Source organism: Psammomys obesus, unplaced genomic scaffold (genome assembly GCF_907164565.1).
Source record: "Psammomys obesus unplaced genomic scaffold, mPsaObe1.curated_primary_1811, whole genome shotgun sequence".
Taxonomy (NCBI): Eukaryota; Metazoa; Chordata; class Mammalia; order Rodentia; family Muridae; genus Psammomys; species Psammomys obesus.
This window is the reverse complement of record NW_026590859.1, coordinates 2014469-2028748: the sequence shown is the minus strand read 5'-3', so window position 1 is coordinate 2028748 and position 14280 is coordinate 2014469. Positions and strand designations below refer to the sequence as shown.

The window sequence follows — 14280 nt, the reverse complement described above, 5'->3', positions numbered from 1 at the left end:
ACACACACGCAGACACACATGCACACACACGCAGACACACATGCACATACACGCAGACACACATGCACACACACGCAGACACACATGCACACATAGAGACATATGTACAACAGAGACACTCCACACGGGTGTACCTCATGCTAGTCATGATCTGAGTTGAACTTCCTACCCTGTCACCTCCAACGTCTCTGGGCGGTGGCTCAGGATGTCACTAAGCTCAGCCCACTGATCCATCCAACTTCAGTTTTGTTGCAGGTTTCCTGGACAGGGTTCATCAGTGGCGACATTTCAGAAATAAACACATGAAGGACCAACCTCGGCACTACCATCTGCTTGTGGTCCAAGTACCTCCTCACACTTACCTGCCTCTGTGGGAAAGACAGAACAACTCTGTGCAGTCGGGAAAGCATGTCCTGATGCCGCGTGTGTGTGTGGAATGTCGGTGCCCCTTTCCTGCCGTGTGCTCCAACATAAGCTGCGCTTTCCCTGCAGCTGAGCAAGGCCTGACCGTTATCACCGATGGCCACCGTGCAGGTCACTGTCCAGCGTGGGCGTCAGAGCCTTGCTGTGCAGGCCAGTGCTGGTCTTAGCAGGGCTCTGAAAAGCCGCGCCGACCGAGTCTCCTGGAATGGATCTGTGGCTGTCCATCCAACTTGCTGCACTTACACCGAGAGGTCCTGACACGTTTGCTTGAGTGTGGATGCAGTTAAACCTATTTATTATTTACATTGCATGTGTCTGCGTATGTGCCATGTGCAACTGTGGAGGCCAGGGGCCAGCACTGGATCCCTGGAGTCAGTTACAAGAGGCTGTCAGCCCCTGTGAGCCCCTGCACATGGTGGTGGGACCCAAACTCAGGTCCTTTGGGACAAGTAAGAGCACTGAAGCACTGAGCTGCCTCTCCACCCCAGAACTGAGGTCGAACACTGGACTTACCAGAGTGTTGGTGATGTTTGGTCATGACCACGCTCATTTAGGCTGTGAGCAAGCTGATATTTTGGATTTCGTCAACTGTTGATTAAATTGATTTACAGCTCCCCGGCAGCAAGAACAGCGCCTGGCATGTGGCGGCCTCCCAACGAGCACTGTCCAGATTCAATGAATCCCTGGAGCAAAGGGGAAAAGAGGATATCAAAAATCACACCTAAATTGCTGCTGTTATATTAGACCCTCCCATTCAACTGAAGTGAATGTGCCATCAAAGGAGCTCACCGTTAGCCTGAAGGGACTTCTGAGCCCACATAGGCCTGGCCTGGGCAAGTGTGGGTGGCATGCCTATCCAACATGGGCTACTGCCTGTGTGCACATGAGAGTACATCAATACTGCCGTGCAAAGCCGACGACAGACATGGAGTAGGGGTGAGCCAATGGCCTGCGTTATCGTCTGCATGTGGCTCACGTGCTTGGACTTGGTCCCTAGCTGGTGGCACTGTCTTGGGGGACAGTGGAAGCTTTAGGAAGCAGGACCTGGCTGGAGGAGGCAGGTTGTCAGTGGCCAGGACTCAAGGGTTGTAGCTCCCTAGTTCCAGCTGCCCCGTGCGCTCACTGCCACAGCCACAGAGCTGACCCTGCCTCCACACCTTCCCTGCTGGGATGGACCATGTCCTCTGCACAGTGAGCGAGAATAAATATCTCCTAAGTTGCCTTTGCCAAATGTTCCATGACAGTGATGACCGAAGTAGCTGGGTAACCTACAGAACCGCCCTCCGCCTTTCAGAAAAGGCTGGCCACCCTCATCTAGAGCACCCCTGCAGCATGGACGGAGCTGAGGCTGTGGACAGGAAGTGACCTGCGGGGGCTCGTTACCACATGCAGGGCCGCACCCTAGCTCTCTGCTGGCCTCTCTTTTTGAATACTCCTCCACGCCTTCCCAAATCAGAAGACACTTGAAAACAGTAATGCACATGAGGTTAGAGGCTCCCCTGGGCCTGGGCTACGATGAGGAGCCATCTGCACGCTAAGGAGCTGATGGGTGCCATGCCAGGTTTCCACTTACATGACAGGGCCTTATTTCCGAACTCTAGGTTGGTTTTCCTGCTAATGAACATGTTGGGAAAACTGTCGCTTGAGTGCTTCCCACAAGCCTCCAGGAGAAAGTTCACCTCAAGGACCAAGAGTGGAGTTGCAAGACTGTGTCTACAAGAGATGCAGAGCCAAGAGGTACTTAGGCTCTAGCCTGAGTCCTACAGAGAATGAGCCATTCACAGGTAGAGGTGAATTATTCCAAAGGACTTAGATAGTCACGGTCGGCCAGCACAGCACAGGGACTTGTGGCCTTGGCAAAGGGGTGTTCCATACCACTACGTGGAGATGTCTGCAGTTGTTACCCATGGCACCCTGGGCTGCATAACCCCTACAGCAGAACCCAGGACTGGCAGTTCAGACTTCCAGGATGGACCAGAGATGGTGACACCCAAGGACTGTTTGTGTACTCATGCAAAATGCTCCTAGGATGTCGTAGGACCAGCACGAAGCAAGGGGGCCATATTGGATGGTCCACACCATCCCTTACTAAAGAAAGGGAAGATGTAAGCAGACTAGAGCATTCACCGAGGCCAACAGGGCTGAAGCGGACATGTGCTTTGGTGTGGCTCCTGGGCTGGAAACGTGGCTCTGTGGTGAACTGTGTGGCTGACAGGCATGAGGGCCTATGTGCAATCACAGGCACCACAGAAGCGAGTCAGGAGCGGCTGAGGTGGTCCAGTGGGTTCTTGCTGCCAGACCTGCTGACCTGAGCTTGACCTTCAGGACCCACAAGGTAGAAGAGATGCAACTTCTAAAAACTGTCCTCTGAGAGCCCCACCCCCACACACTGTGGCATACACCCGCACCCCTACACACAAGATAAGAACACGTAATAAAAAAATTAATGAAAGAAGCAAATGTGAAGCCTCTCACCTGCTTCTGCCAATTTTAAATTGCCCTTGACACAAGCTTGGCCTCATCCCAAGCATTTCCTTTAAGGCAATGGTCAGGCCTCTAAACTCCATCCATGAGCTTACTGAGCCTGGTTCAGCAGGGCAGGGATATACTCCAAGCCAACGAGTAGTTCTCTTGCTGTCAGATACACTTGCCTGTAAATGCTCAGAGTGGCTGATGGGATTGGCATAGCCAACCTAGACTTGAGTAGGATCCAGAGAGTGGCTTCTCACTCATGAGGGGAAAGCAAAGACACCAAGCTCATGATTGACAACTGGGGCTCCTTCTGTAATGGGAAATGCTGGCTTAGAGGTGTGGGAGCAATGAGTCTGGGAGAAAAAATGCTTTGCCTGGCTGTTGCCTCGAAGGCTTAAATGAGGCCGGGGCAAGAGGGACATTGGGAGTCACATTCTGGGCTGGATCACGTCTGCAAATCTCTTTTCTGGGCTTATCTGAAGTGAGGTGTGGTGACTTCTTCCTCCTTTGCTTTCCTTTTGGATTTCTGAGATATAGCTCACTGTAAAGTTCAGCCTGGCCTTGAACTCAGGACCTCCTGCCTCTGCTCCACGTGCTAGGATGAAAGGTGTGGACCACTAAGCTCTGCATTGGCTACTTTATTTAGAAGCAAATATCTTACCAAGAATGAAGCCATATTGTAGTGGAAGTTTTGCTTATGTAAATATGTTTTGTTGTAATCCCAAGTATGGAATAAGGGAAGCCACAACTGATAACAGCCTTTTGAGAGGGTATGTGGTCCTGGTCAGTTGGAAACTGCCTTGTGCACGGCCGTGGGTTTTGCCTCCGGAAAAGCATCCTGGTGTGAACCCTGAGAAGGTGTAAATAGGAGTAGGGAGGGAGGGAGAGGAAGATGGAGAGAGAGAGAACGCTTTGCTTCAAAACTCTCCTAGAGAAAAACACTTCAGAGAATGTTTCAGGGAGGCTGCTGCCAATTCGGGCCACTGTGCTGTCTGCTGCTACTCCTGGTCCTTGTTGCTGCCTTTGCTGTTGCTGGACTGCTGGATATCCTGACCACAGAGAGTGGAGTCGCCCCAAGGAACTAAGTCTAGAATGGTCTGTCCCTACTAAGCTTCTTTCTTTCCTACCTAGGGTTTGGGGTTTGAGGCATTTATGAACCCCAAATAAAGTAGGTTTAAAGAAATCAAAGCTTACACTGTATAAGCATAAAAATTGTTCAAAATGTGAAAATAAAGACCAAAGCATTGTTTATATAATTTAATGCTGATACCATCTATTGTCCAACAAGCCCACATGAGGCCACCTGATGGTTGGGAAGTAAGTTACTTAAACTTTCTAATTACTAATGAGTGACTGTCTTCGTTAGGGTTTCCATTGCTGTGAAGAGACACCGTGACCAAGGCAGCTCTCATAAAGGAAACATTTAATTGGGCTGGCTTATAGCTTCAGAGGTCTAGTTCATTGTCATCATGGCAGGAAACATGGCGGCATGCAGGCAGACGTAGCGCTGAAGGGCCTGAGAGTTCTGTATCTGATCCACTGGCAACAGAAGGAGACGGATATGTTTCACATTGGGCGTAGCGTGAGCATTTCAGACCTCAAAGCCCTGCTCCACCGTTGCAAACTTCCTCTAACAAGGCCACACCTCCTCCAATAAGACCACACCTCCTCCAATAAGGCCACACCTCCTCCAACGAGGCCACACCTCCTACGAGTGCCACTTCCTACGGGCCAAGCACTCAAACACGAGTCTACAGGGAGGTGGAGCAAACCTATCCACACCACCACAGTGACTAAGCCTGGACTCTGCAAGGTTAGTGATTAACCTGAGAAAATTGCTAAATCAAAAAACAAAAAACAAAAGGACTCAGCAGGTGCAATGGCTCGCACTTGTACCAGCAATCATGAGCTGAGACAGGAGGATTCCTACCACAAGTCTGAAGCTGCCTAGGCTACACATCGAGTTACATCCTAAGCACCACCATCCTAAACCAGATTAACATGATGTCTCAAAGTGATTTATTTGGCAAAATGAAAATGAATTCTGTCAAGCAGAAAATGCGACCACCGAGGACCTGACCTTAATGCTGTTAGATACCTAGGGTATCCATGACTTTCCTGCTGCTGTGATAAAATAGCACAACCAAAAGCAACTTAGGGGAGAAAAGGCTGTTCTCACTTTAACAGAAGATATAAGAGCTGATCATGGAGGAAAGGCTTGGAGGCAGACCAGAAAGCTGGCTGATCACAGTTTCATCCATACACAGGAAGCAGAGAGTGAGAACAGGAAGTGGGGCAGGCTATGAAAACTTCAAGGCCTGCCCCCAGTACTTCAGAGAAAGCTGTGTTTCCTAAAGGTTCCACAGCGTCCTCAAATCCATGAGCCTACGACGAAGGCTGTTCCTCACTCAACCCTACAGTGGGTCTATGTGTCATGCAAGCCGCCTGCATCTTTGTTTTCTGCATTTTTCTCCAGTTCGATCTCTCACTGTCAGGGTAGACAATGAGTTAGGCAAGTCTTTGCTTACATATTTGTGTGAGAATCTTGTTTTTTGTTTTGTTTTGTTTTTTAAGGCAGGCTTTCTCTGTGTATCTCTAGTTGTTCTGGAATTGACTCTGTAGACCAGCCTGGTCTTGAACTCACAGAGATCTGCCTGCCTCTGCTTCCCAAGTGCTGGGATTATAGGTGTGGGCCACCACCGCCTGGGAATCCTATTTTGACAGATGTATCGCACTTCCTCTTGCACTGTGGGCTTCCAGTTTTCCACTCTCTATGCACTGCAGTGAATTGAACTTGTCTGCATTTCATTTCTTAGCCAGCACATTTAAGTCACTATTTAAAAAATAAAAAAGTGTTAATCCCAGAACTTGAGAGGCAAAAGTAGGTGGATTTCTGTGGGGCCAGCCTGATCTACATACAGAGTTCCAGGGCCACACAGAGAAACCCTGTCTTGTAAATAAGTAAACAGAAAGAAGGGGCTGTGAGGTGTTTCAGTGAGTACAGGCTTGTTGCCAAGCCCTACCACAGAGCGTGGTCCCTGGAGCCCAAACGGTGGAAGGAGAGAACTGCTCCTACGAGCTGTCCTTTGACCCCCACAGACTCACTGTCTTCCCTGTGCACACACACACACACACACACACACACACACACACACACACACCTACCTAAATAAACACAACTTAAACTCTTAGAAAAACAAAACAAACGCAGGTTCTCTCTGGTCTACTTTTAAGTAGTTTTGCTCCTGCACGTTGCTGGTTGCCCTTCCGGTCGCAGGCTTGCTCAGGTCACCTGTCCGCCACAGGAACGATGGTGTCTTCTTCACAATTCACTGGCCCTGTGAGGGCTCACACCACACCACACTCAGTTTCTAATGGCTGTGGCTCTGAAACACCACCGCATCATGTGAGGGCCACAGAGCCACTGGGGCTCTGAGTTAGCCTGATGTTATCCTAGGGTGTGTCCAGGAAGAGTAAGGCAAGACAATGACGGCTCCAAAACAAGCCCAGCCCTCTGTGCTCTTGGCTCCACCCAGAGCATGGGCCAAGGAGAATGGTTTCCCCAGCCAGCGTCTTCTTCAGCACTTCTGCTTGCCATGCTCCTGGCACTGCTGCCTCAGAGGACTGTCCATCGGCCCAGAACTGGTTCTGGCCCTCTTGATAAATCTGCCCACAAGCTGGGAATGTAGAATGAAAACTCAGAAAACATCCCCATTCCATGGGCTCAGTCTCTCCTCATGACCCTGCCTTCACATCAGGACTGGAGGTGAATCCAAATCAGTCAGAGGGAGGGAGGGAGAGACAGACAGAGGCAGAGAGGAGGGAAGGAGGAGGGGTTCAAGCAGGAGCTGGCAGGCCCATCTGCAATCTCAGCCTCGACTAACGCCTTGGGCTTGTTTCCTGTCGTATCAGACCATCTTCCAGGCCAGCGTGCTCCATGTGGCTGCAAAAGGCCAAGCAGGATCAGGCCACATGCTGATCTGGACAAGAGGCCAACAATGGGGGATGGGTGCCCACACATCAGCACTTCTGCCAAACCCTGAGCTAATCACAGCTAGGCCTGGCCCTCATGTCAGAGGTTGACTTGGGCTGCCAGGCTGGTGGATGGCCAGGGCGCTCTCCCATGTCTGTGGATCCTGAAGGCTTTCGTGAGCTCTGGCTCCAGCTGCGTGCAGCTGCATCCAGCTGCGTTCTTGTTCTCTGCCCTGTGTCTCCCGGTTGTTCCTTTATGTTTGTGTCTGGGCTTCATCAAGAAGTTGGCCCCCTTTTCACTTTCCACAGAATAACCATCCGCACATGGAGACAAGGGACTTATTGCTGTGACTGGGCAGACATTCGTCCTCTTAAAAGGCTTTTGGCTACCCAGCTTCCTCCGGTCACCCTTCCATTGTGTCCTTCCCAGCAAGGGCATGGGCACTGCTTGTCAGAGCATGAAGGCCCACCTCCAGGGCTTCATACCAGTCTGTCCCTGTGGACTGTGGCTAAGTCGTGCTGGCCACCTCATTCTTCCCTTCCTGAAGGCAGTAGTGGCACACGAGAGCACCTGTCTTTCTGAGAGGTGCTGCACCCTCCCTTCACCACGCCTGAGAGGGGGTAGAACCAACAACTCAAATGTTGGTGAGAACACAGCTGATCTGAGAGCTCCTGGCTGCCTGGAAAAACGCTCTACCAAGTCCTCTAATGACTGAGCAGAGAGCGACACCACAACACAGCCGTTAACTCCAGGTATAGACATGAGAGAAACGGAAACACACGCACACACAAACACACTTACACACTTGCCCCTGAAAGCAGATTGTTCACAACCAAAGAGGAAACAATCCAACTGCCACCAACCAGCCAAGAGATGGGTCAGGGAGTCCACTGTGATTCCAGCCAGCCACCAAGTGCTCATGGATGCATGCTCTAACCCGGGAGACCTTGCCAGCGTCACGCCACATGGAAGAAGCCTGTTACGAGAGACAGCAGGCCACACCCTTCTGGTCAGACAGACACAGGTGGATCCCGCTGGCCCGGGACTGCTCGGGTTTCTGTGGAGGGTACGTAGCTGAAGAAGGGCCCTTTCCTTATCGTTGCTATTGCTGTTGTGTGCGCATGTGTACATGTGTGTTTGTGAGGGTGCACACATGTCACGGTGTGTGTGTGGAAGCCGGAGGGGACACTGGGCGGTCAGCGCTCAGCTTCCATTGTGGGATCTGGGGATTTGCATCTCCATCCCTGAGCCACCCTGCCAGTCCTGAGGTGCTTTCTGAAGTACAAACATATAAAATTGACTGTGTTAATGTTTCTTTAAACAACAGTGGTTAAATGGAGTTTTTGTTTGTTTGGTTGGTTTTGGTTTCTCAAGACAGGGTTTCTCTGTGTAGCCCTGGCTGTCCTGGACTCACTCAGGCTGGCCTCAAACTCAGCGATCTGCCTGCCTCTGCCTCCCAGAATGCTGGGATAAAAGGCGTGCGCCACACGACCTGACCGGCTTGTTTTTGTTTTAAGACAGGTTCTTGCTATGTAGCTCCGGACGGCCTTAAATTTGCCGTGATCCTCCTGCTTCAGTGTCTCCAGAGTACTAGGCACGGGCATACAGCACCATGCTCAGTTTGACTGACTGAATGATTCAACAGTGCGGAGAATTGAACCCAGGACCCAGTGTGTGTTAGGAGAGCATTCAACCGCTGAGCTTCATCTCCAGCCGGCTGTACCCTTTAAACGGGTGAGTTAGAATTACATGGTAGGGAACTGTATTTCATCAAAGCTGCTTTTCCTCAGACAAGAGATTCACATTAATCCTGTTACTGTGCACAGCACACAGTGACGCTCAGGCCTGAGAGGAAACAGCTGGCAAGCTGAAATGAGCTATTGTGGAGATTAATGAAGGTCTATTCATAAAGTGTGGGAAGGCTACAGGAGCCCAACCAGGAATGGTGGAGGGTCCCGTGAGCAAGGGGAGGGAATCTGGACCAAAGCTGCCTTCCAGGAGAAAGAAGCCACTGTCACAGCAGCCAGCACAAGCTCAGCTCACAGCCTTGCCTGTGGGAGGCCCTGCAGAGCCTGAAGACACAGGAGCTGGCCTTGGAGTGTGGGAAGGCGGGACGCACGGAACAGTCGTGACAGCCACGGCCACCATCTTAATTTCCTTTGTTTTGTCCCCTCCTGCCAATCCCACCAGAAACAGGCTTGGGCATTCTATGATCTAATAAGGAACTTCTTGATTGCAGCCAGATGTGGTAGCTCTATATAACCCAGCCCTTGGAAGGCTGGGGCAGGAGGACTGCTGTGAATTTAAGGCCAGCCTGAGCTACAGAAATTCTGTCTCAAATGAAACTGATTATTACAAAGCTTGAGGATTTTTCCGGAGCAAAATACTTTCAGGCTTTTGCAGACATGCCCAGTTTCCTCCCAGCGAGGCTGGGAAAGGACTGCAGACCTTTTCCCCATCTGCTCAGTGGGTGGGGAATGGACAAGCTGGGGTAGGATCCTGGCTCTGCAGGACAGCACTATGGGTAGAGGTCTCCACTTCCTGTTCTGGTAACATTTGCTGCCCCAGGCTCATTTCTTCTGGAAGGAAGTGTGGTCTTCTTTCTCAGCAGCATTTTTTTTTTTTTAAGATTGAGATTTGCATTTGGCTAACAGTCTGGGAATGAAAGAGGGAATGAATGCGCTGTGGGCTGAGCTGTGTGTCCCCTGCCTGTTCCACAGTGAAATCCTAACCCCCAAGGAAACTGCTTAGAATTACTACGTCCACAGGCAGTCTTCAAAAGACAAGAGATAAAATGAGGCACTGCCATAGACAATCTTCATAAAACAAGCTCAGGACACACACACAGAGACGACTGTGGAAGGGTGGGCACGTCATCTACAAGCCAAAGTCCTCAGAGGAGAGCCCAGGCTTCCGAGACCACGGAAGCCAGACCGAAGGCTCTGGCTGAGAATATGCCCGGCCGGCATTCTTGGTTACGGCGGCCGCAGAAAACTGATGCGCCACCATCCCCAGCAGAAGTGAAGCACCGAGCACTGTTTCCTGCCTTTTACAGGCAGCTGGTTCTGCATGCACCCCTCCTCCTGGCTGACTGAAACAAGTGCCAACTATAATTCAAGTCCTCTTCCAGATTTGTAGAGGCCCAATGCAAGTCCACGGACTCTAGGGAGCGCACCTGACCTGGTCTTTGGCCACTGGCTGACAAGCTCATCAGCTGAGTTCTCACGGCTGCCACTTTTCTGCTGTGTCCTGTTCTGGACTTGGGCCTTTGCCATGCCCCAGTCTGGACTAAGTCCCCGAAGCTCTCTGAATGCCCAGCCCCAACCAGCCCTAAAACAGAACCCTCTGCCTCTGGGCTCTCTTCCCAATGCTCCTCGGCAACAGGAGGGACTGGTCACATTCTGGAAATGTGCCACTACAGCAATAAAATAGCATGGCTGTGTCTCGGGCAGTGTGCACGCTGCTCTGCCTTGATCGGTTGAGACAGGTTTCTATAAGGCACTGCGGCTGGGGCTCTGCCCCCTGGGGGCTGGGGACTCCCTGGTGTTCTCTGGGTCCCTGCTTTTCCTGACCCCTGGAGTCGGCAGGCAGCCAGTTCTGTCTTCACCTTAGGTGTCTGGGGCTAATTTGACGCACAGGTGTGACAGCCACCTCCTCACCTGCTGTGGCTGGTGGTTGTCATGGAAACAAACCCTCCACTTCCAGGGTGTAGGCACCACCTTCTGGTACCTGCACTCAGACCCTAAGATGCCAGATTCGCTTGGTGCAGGTGCCAATGGCTTTCTAGAGCGACAAGACCAACTTCCTCCATCTTTGCCCACCTTCATGTGAAAACTGCGTCCTGGAAACTCGGCCTCCTGCTGGAGACTGCTTTTTTTTCTTCTTCTTTGTTTTGTTTGAAAACCGAACATCTCTGGTCAGAAAACCTAGGTTTTCCCTTTTATCAGCCTTTATCCCTGTCTCTTACACGAACACACACATGCGTGTGTTCGTGCACACACACACACCATGCAGAAACAGCCCATTTTGCTGGAAGGATGCCTGTCAGTTTCCAGCTGTGCTCAGAGGAAGTGCAGCCGGCTCTTGCTGTGGTATGTTTGGGGAGCTCTTCTGGGAGACAGCGGCACAGCAGGCAGGACTTGGGCGCTTGTCCAGAGACCAGGAACATCAGGAGACTCGGCAAAGCCTGGGGAGGCAGTTGTGTTAGGACGGAGGACTACGGCACAGTCACGGAATTCAGCCACATCAGAGGTCAACTTTTCCACCTTGATTGTATTCGCTTCCACCATTTATCACCACGTTACACACACACACACACACACACAGCACACGTTACACACCACAATTATACACATATACACACAGCACAAGTTACACACATACACACACCTGAGTTTTTGAGACAGGGTCTTGCTAAGTGGCCCTCGCTGGCTTAGAACGAGCTATGTAGACAAGACTCTCCTCAGTATTGTGGCCATCCTCCTGTCTCTACTTCCTAAGTACTGTGATTACAGGCCTGTGCCATCCCACCCACCTGGTATGTGTGTGTTGCGTGCTTGTGTGAATGTATGCCGTGAGTGCAGGTGCACCCAGACTCGGGCACCAGATCCCCCGGAGCTGGAGTTCTGGTGGCTGTGGGCCTCTCAGTGTGGGTGCTGGCGCGTTCTCAATCACTGAGTCGTCCCTCCAGTCCTGAAACGCCATTCTTTCTCCCAACTGTCTCTTCCCCTCCTACTGTCACTGAGGTTTGTCTTCCGCCGTCCCTCCAGTCCTGAAACGCCATTCTTTCTCCCAACTGTCTCTTCCCCTCCTACTGTCACTGAGGTTTGTCTTCCGCTGCCGAGACCTAGTGGAAGGATGGAGAGGCTCGGGAGCAGCAAGGAAAAGCCCAGGGGGCTCCTGATGGCACCTGTCCCGGCACCTCCTGGGGTTTGTGAGGCCTAACTGGTCCACCTAACAGCATTTAGGCAGAGAATTGAGTTCAAGGCCAGCTTGGACCATATGAAACCGTGTCTCAATACACACACACACACACACACACACACACACACGCACTCCACATTTCAGTTTTGGTTTGAAGCATTTTTAAAATTAATTTTTGTTGTTTTTGAAACAGGATCTCACTATGAAGGCCAGGCTAGCCTTGTAATCAGGATCCTCCTGCTCAGGCACAATGTCTGGTTTATTTATTTATTTTTAATTGTTTTGGTTTTGTTTTCAGTGAGCATGGTTCACTATTTAAAAAGATAAGAATGACATAACTTTTCAGAAGGTCTTCAAGGATGTCAGAATAGTTGCCTTGGAGAAAGCGAGGCTTGCTGGACAAAGCTGCTATTTTTAAACCGTGGAGGGTTAGCGGGAGGGTGAGAAGGATCTGAGCACAGCTTAAAAAACAGGTCAAGGAGCAGGGAGGCGCAGAGCATCTCCCTGACACTCCAAAGAAAGGAGCAGGGAGGCACAGAGCATCTCCCTGACACCCTGGAGAAAAGCCTGTTGGGCAGGCGCCATCGGGGGTCCTTGGTGCTCAGTGACAACCCGGACATGCTTACTCAGCAACTAAATGTCCTCTTAAATACACAGGAAGCTGGAAAACAGCCGGCTATTGCTTTTATAATCCCCATGGGAAGACATCTGCCCCTGCCTCCTCACAGTTCAATGCACAGCAGAGACGGCAAAAGTCCACATCCTGGGACTTAGCAGTGATAAGCATGCAGGGCTTCTAGTCAGGCCCCATTACGGAACACCATCCCAGAGACCTTCACTCTGCAGAACTGTGCGCTGTAGCCACGCCCCACCACACCTCTGTGCAGGGAAGAACAGAGGCTGGGCATCCCCTCTGCGGGGAGGCGCTCTCCTGGGGTGGGGAGGCAGCTTGTCTCCCTGGCCACTCCAATACACCAGGAGGCGTGTCACCCACCTGGCTGGCTTCCGAGGAAGGGCAGGTGAGCACCCTCTCCAAGGACAGGGCAGACTGTTCCCTGCACACGCCTAAGGAGGGCTGGGGCTGCAGCTCGGCGAGGGGCACTTACACGGCATTGCAAGACCTTGGGTTTGATCACAGCACTTGAGAAAAAGCGAAGATTAACCCAATACACACCCCAGACGTAACTGAGGACTTGTGCAATCCCAGCCTGAGTCCCCCAGCCTGGGGACTCAGGCAACTGAGGTCCCAGACGCCAAGCTGGCTCCAAAAACTGACCATGAAGCCTACCCTACAGCATCTGTGTGGGCAAATCAGCTGTGAGCGCAGGGCCCTGATGGGGAGAGGAGCAGAGTGCAAAGACTGCAAGGTGGCGACAGCCCTGTCATTTCCTGGCTGGCCCCTCTCAGCCAGAAAGCAGCTGGGATGCTCTGGCCAGGTGTCGGCAGACAGCCTCCCCGCCACATCAGCCCAGGCCCAATGCAGAGGCCCAAGAGCGACAACCGCAATGGTCAAGACACCCTGATCTGTGGGGTAGCAGGAGGGGCCCTGCAGTGAGGGGACAGCCAGCCAGGTTGAGGGACTCACCGGCACAGGTTCTAAGCTCTGTACAAGAGCCTCATTCTGACTCCTGAGCACAGGGCTATTGGGATGGCTCCCACCTGCTTCTGAGGCTGCGCTCTGTCCTCTTCCATGATCCCGAAGCCCCAGAGGAAGGACGGCAGTGTGGCCACAGGCACTTACACTAAACACAGGCACCTGGGGAAGGAGCAAGGGGTGGGTGGTGGGGAGAAAGGCTGGAGGCCTCAGACACGGAGGATACAGCCTACAGTATGACTCCTAAGGTAACCTTTCTGGAAGCTTTTGGGACCTCACAGCCACAGACACCTTACACATCAAGGCTCTTCAGATGGTTTTAGGGAACTTCCCAGTCCCTTCCTCCCCAGGCCTTTTGCTGTCCTGAGACCACAGGCTCATCAAAGCCTCAGATCCCAGGGAAGCCCAGACTTCCCTGCTGCTCCCTTCCACTCAGCAGCCTGCCTCCTTGCCCCTACAGGAGTACAATGACAGATCAAAGCTTTGGAACCCCCTTGGTCCTCTGAGGTGTGAGTCAGTGGGGACACATACCTCCCATCTTGCCTGGGCCATCTGCAGTCAATTACAGGCTCTTTGGAAGCCAAGAGGGTGGAGTCTCTGCTGTGGAGCCCTGTGATTAGCTATTATTTCAAATGCTGCCCATGGGGCAGCCAGCTGTGAGGAGCGGTCACGACTCAAAGCCCTTCTCCTCAGAAAGATGCCAAGGATGTTCGGAGTCTCATGTCTGGATAAGCCCTCCCTTCCTGGGCTGGACACTCCACACCGGGCTGCAAAGGAGCCGTGACAGTTCCTGCGCAGTGACTGGGAGAGGGGAGGGGCCTTGAACCAGGAAGCGGAGGCGGGAGGACCGCGGGAAAAGACCGCCCCGGCAGGCAGGCTCTAGTTTGTGCACGCT

General features: G+C 52.0%; 1 long non-coding RNA gene across 1 annotated transcript in view; it reads right to left on the bottom strand.

The window, feature by feature from the left end:
• The window catches only part of LOC129678446 (uncharacterized), a 47916-nt gene extending 33759 nt beyond the window's left edge, over window positions 1–14157 (bottom strand). Inside the window, exons 1-3 of the long non-coding RNA XR_008720376.1 lie at window positions 13917–14157; window positions 13377–13547; window positions 937–1106 (exon numbers count right to left, since the gene is read on the bottom strand). This is a non-coding gene — a long non-coding RNA (uncharacterized LOC129678446). The remainder of the gene's footprint in view (window positions 1–936; window positions 1107–13376; window positions 13548–13916) is intronic.
• Window positions 14158–14280: the final 123 nt, after the last annotated feature.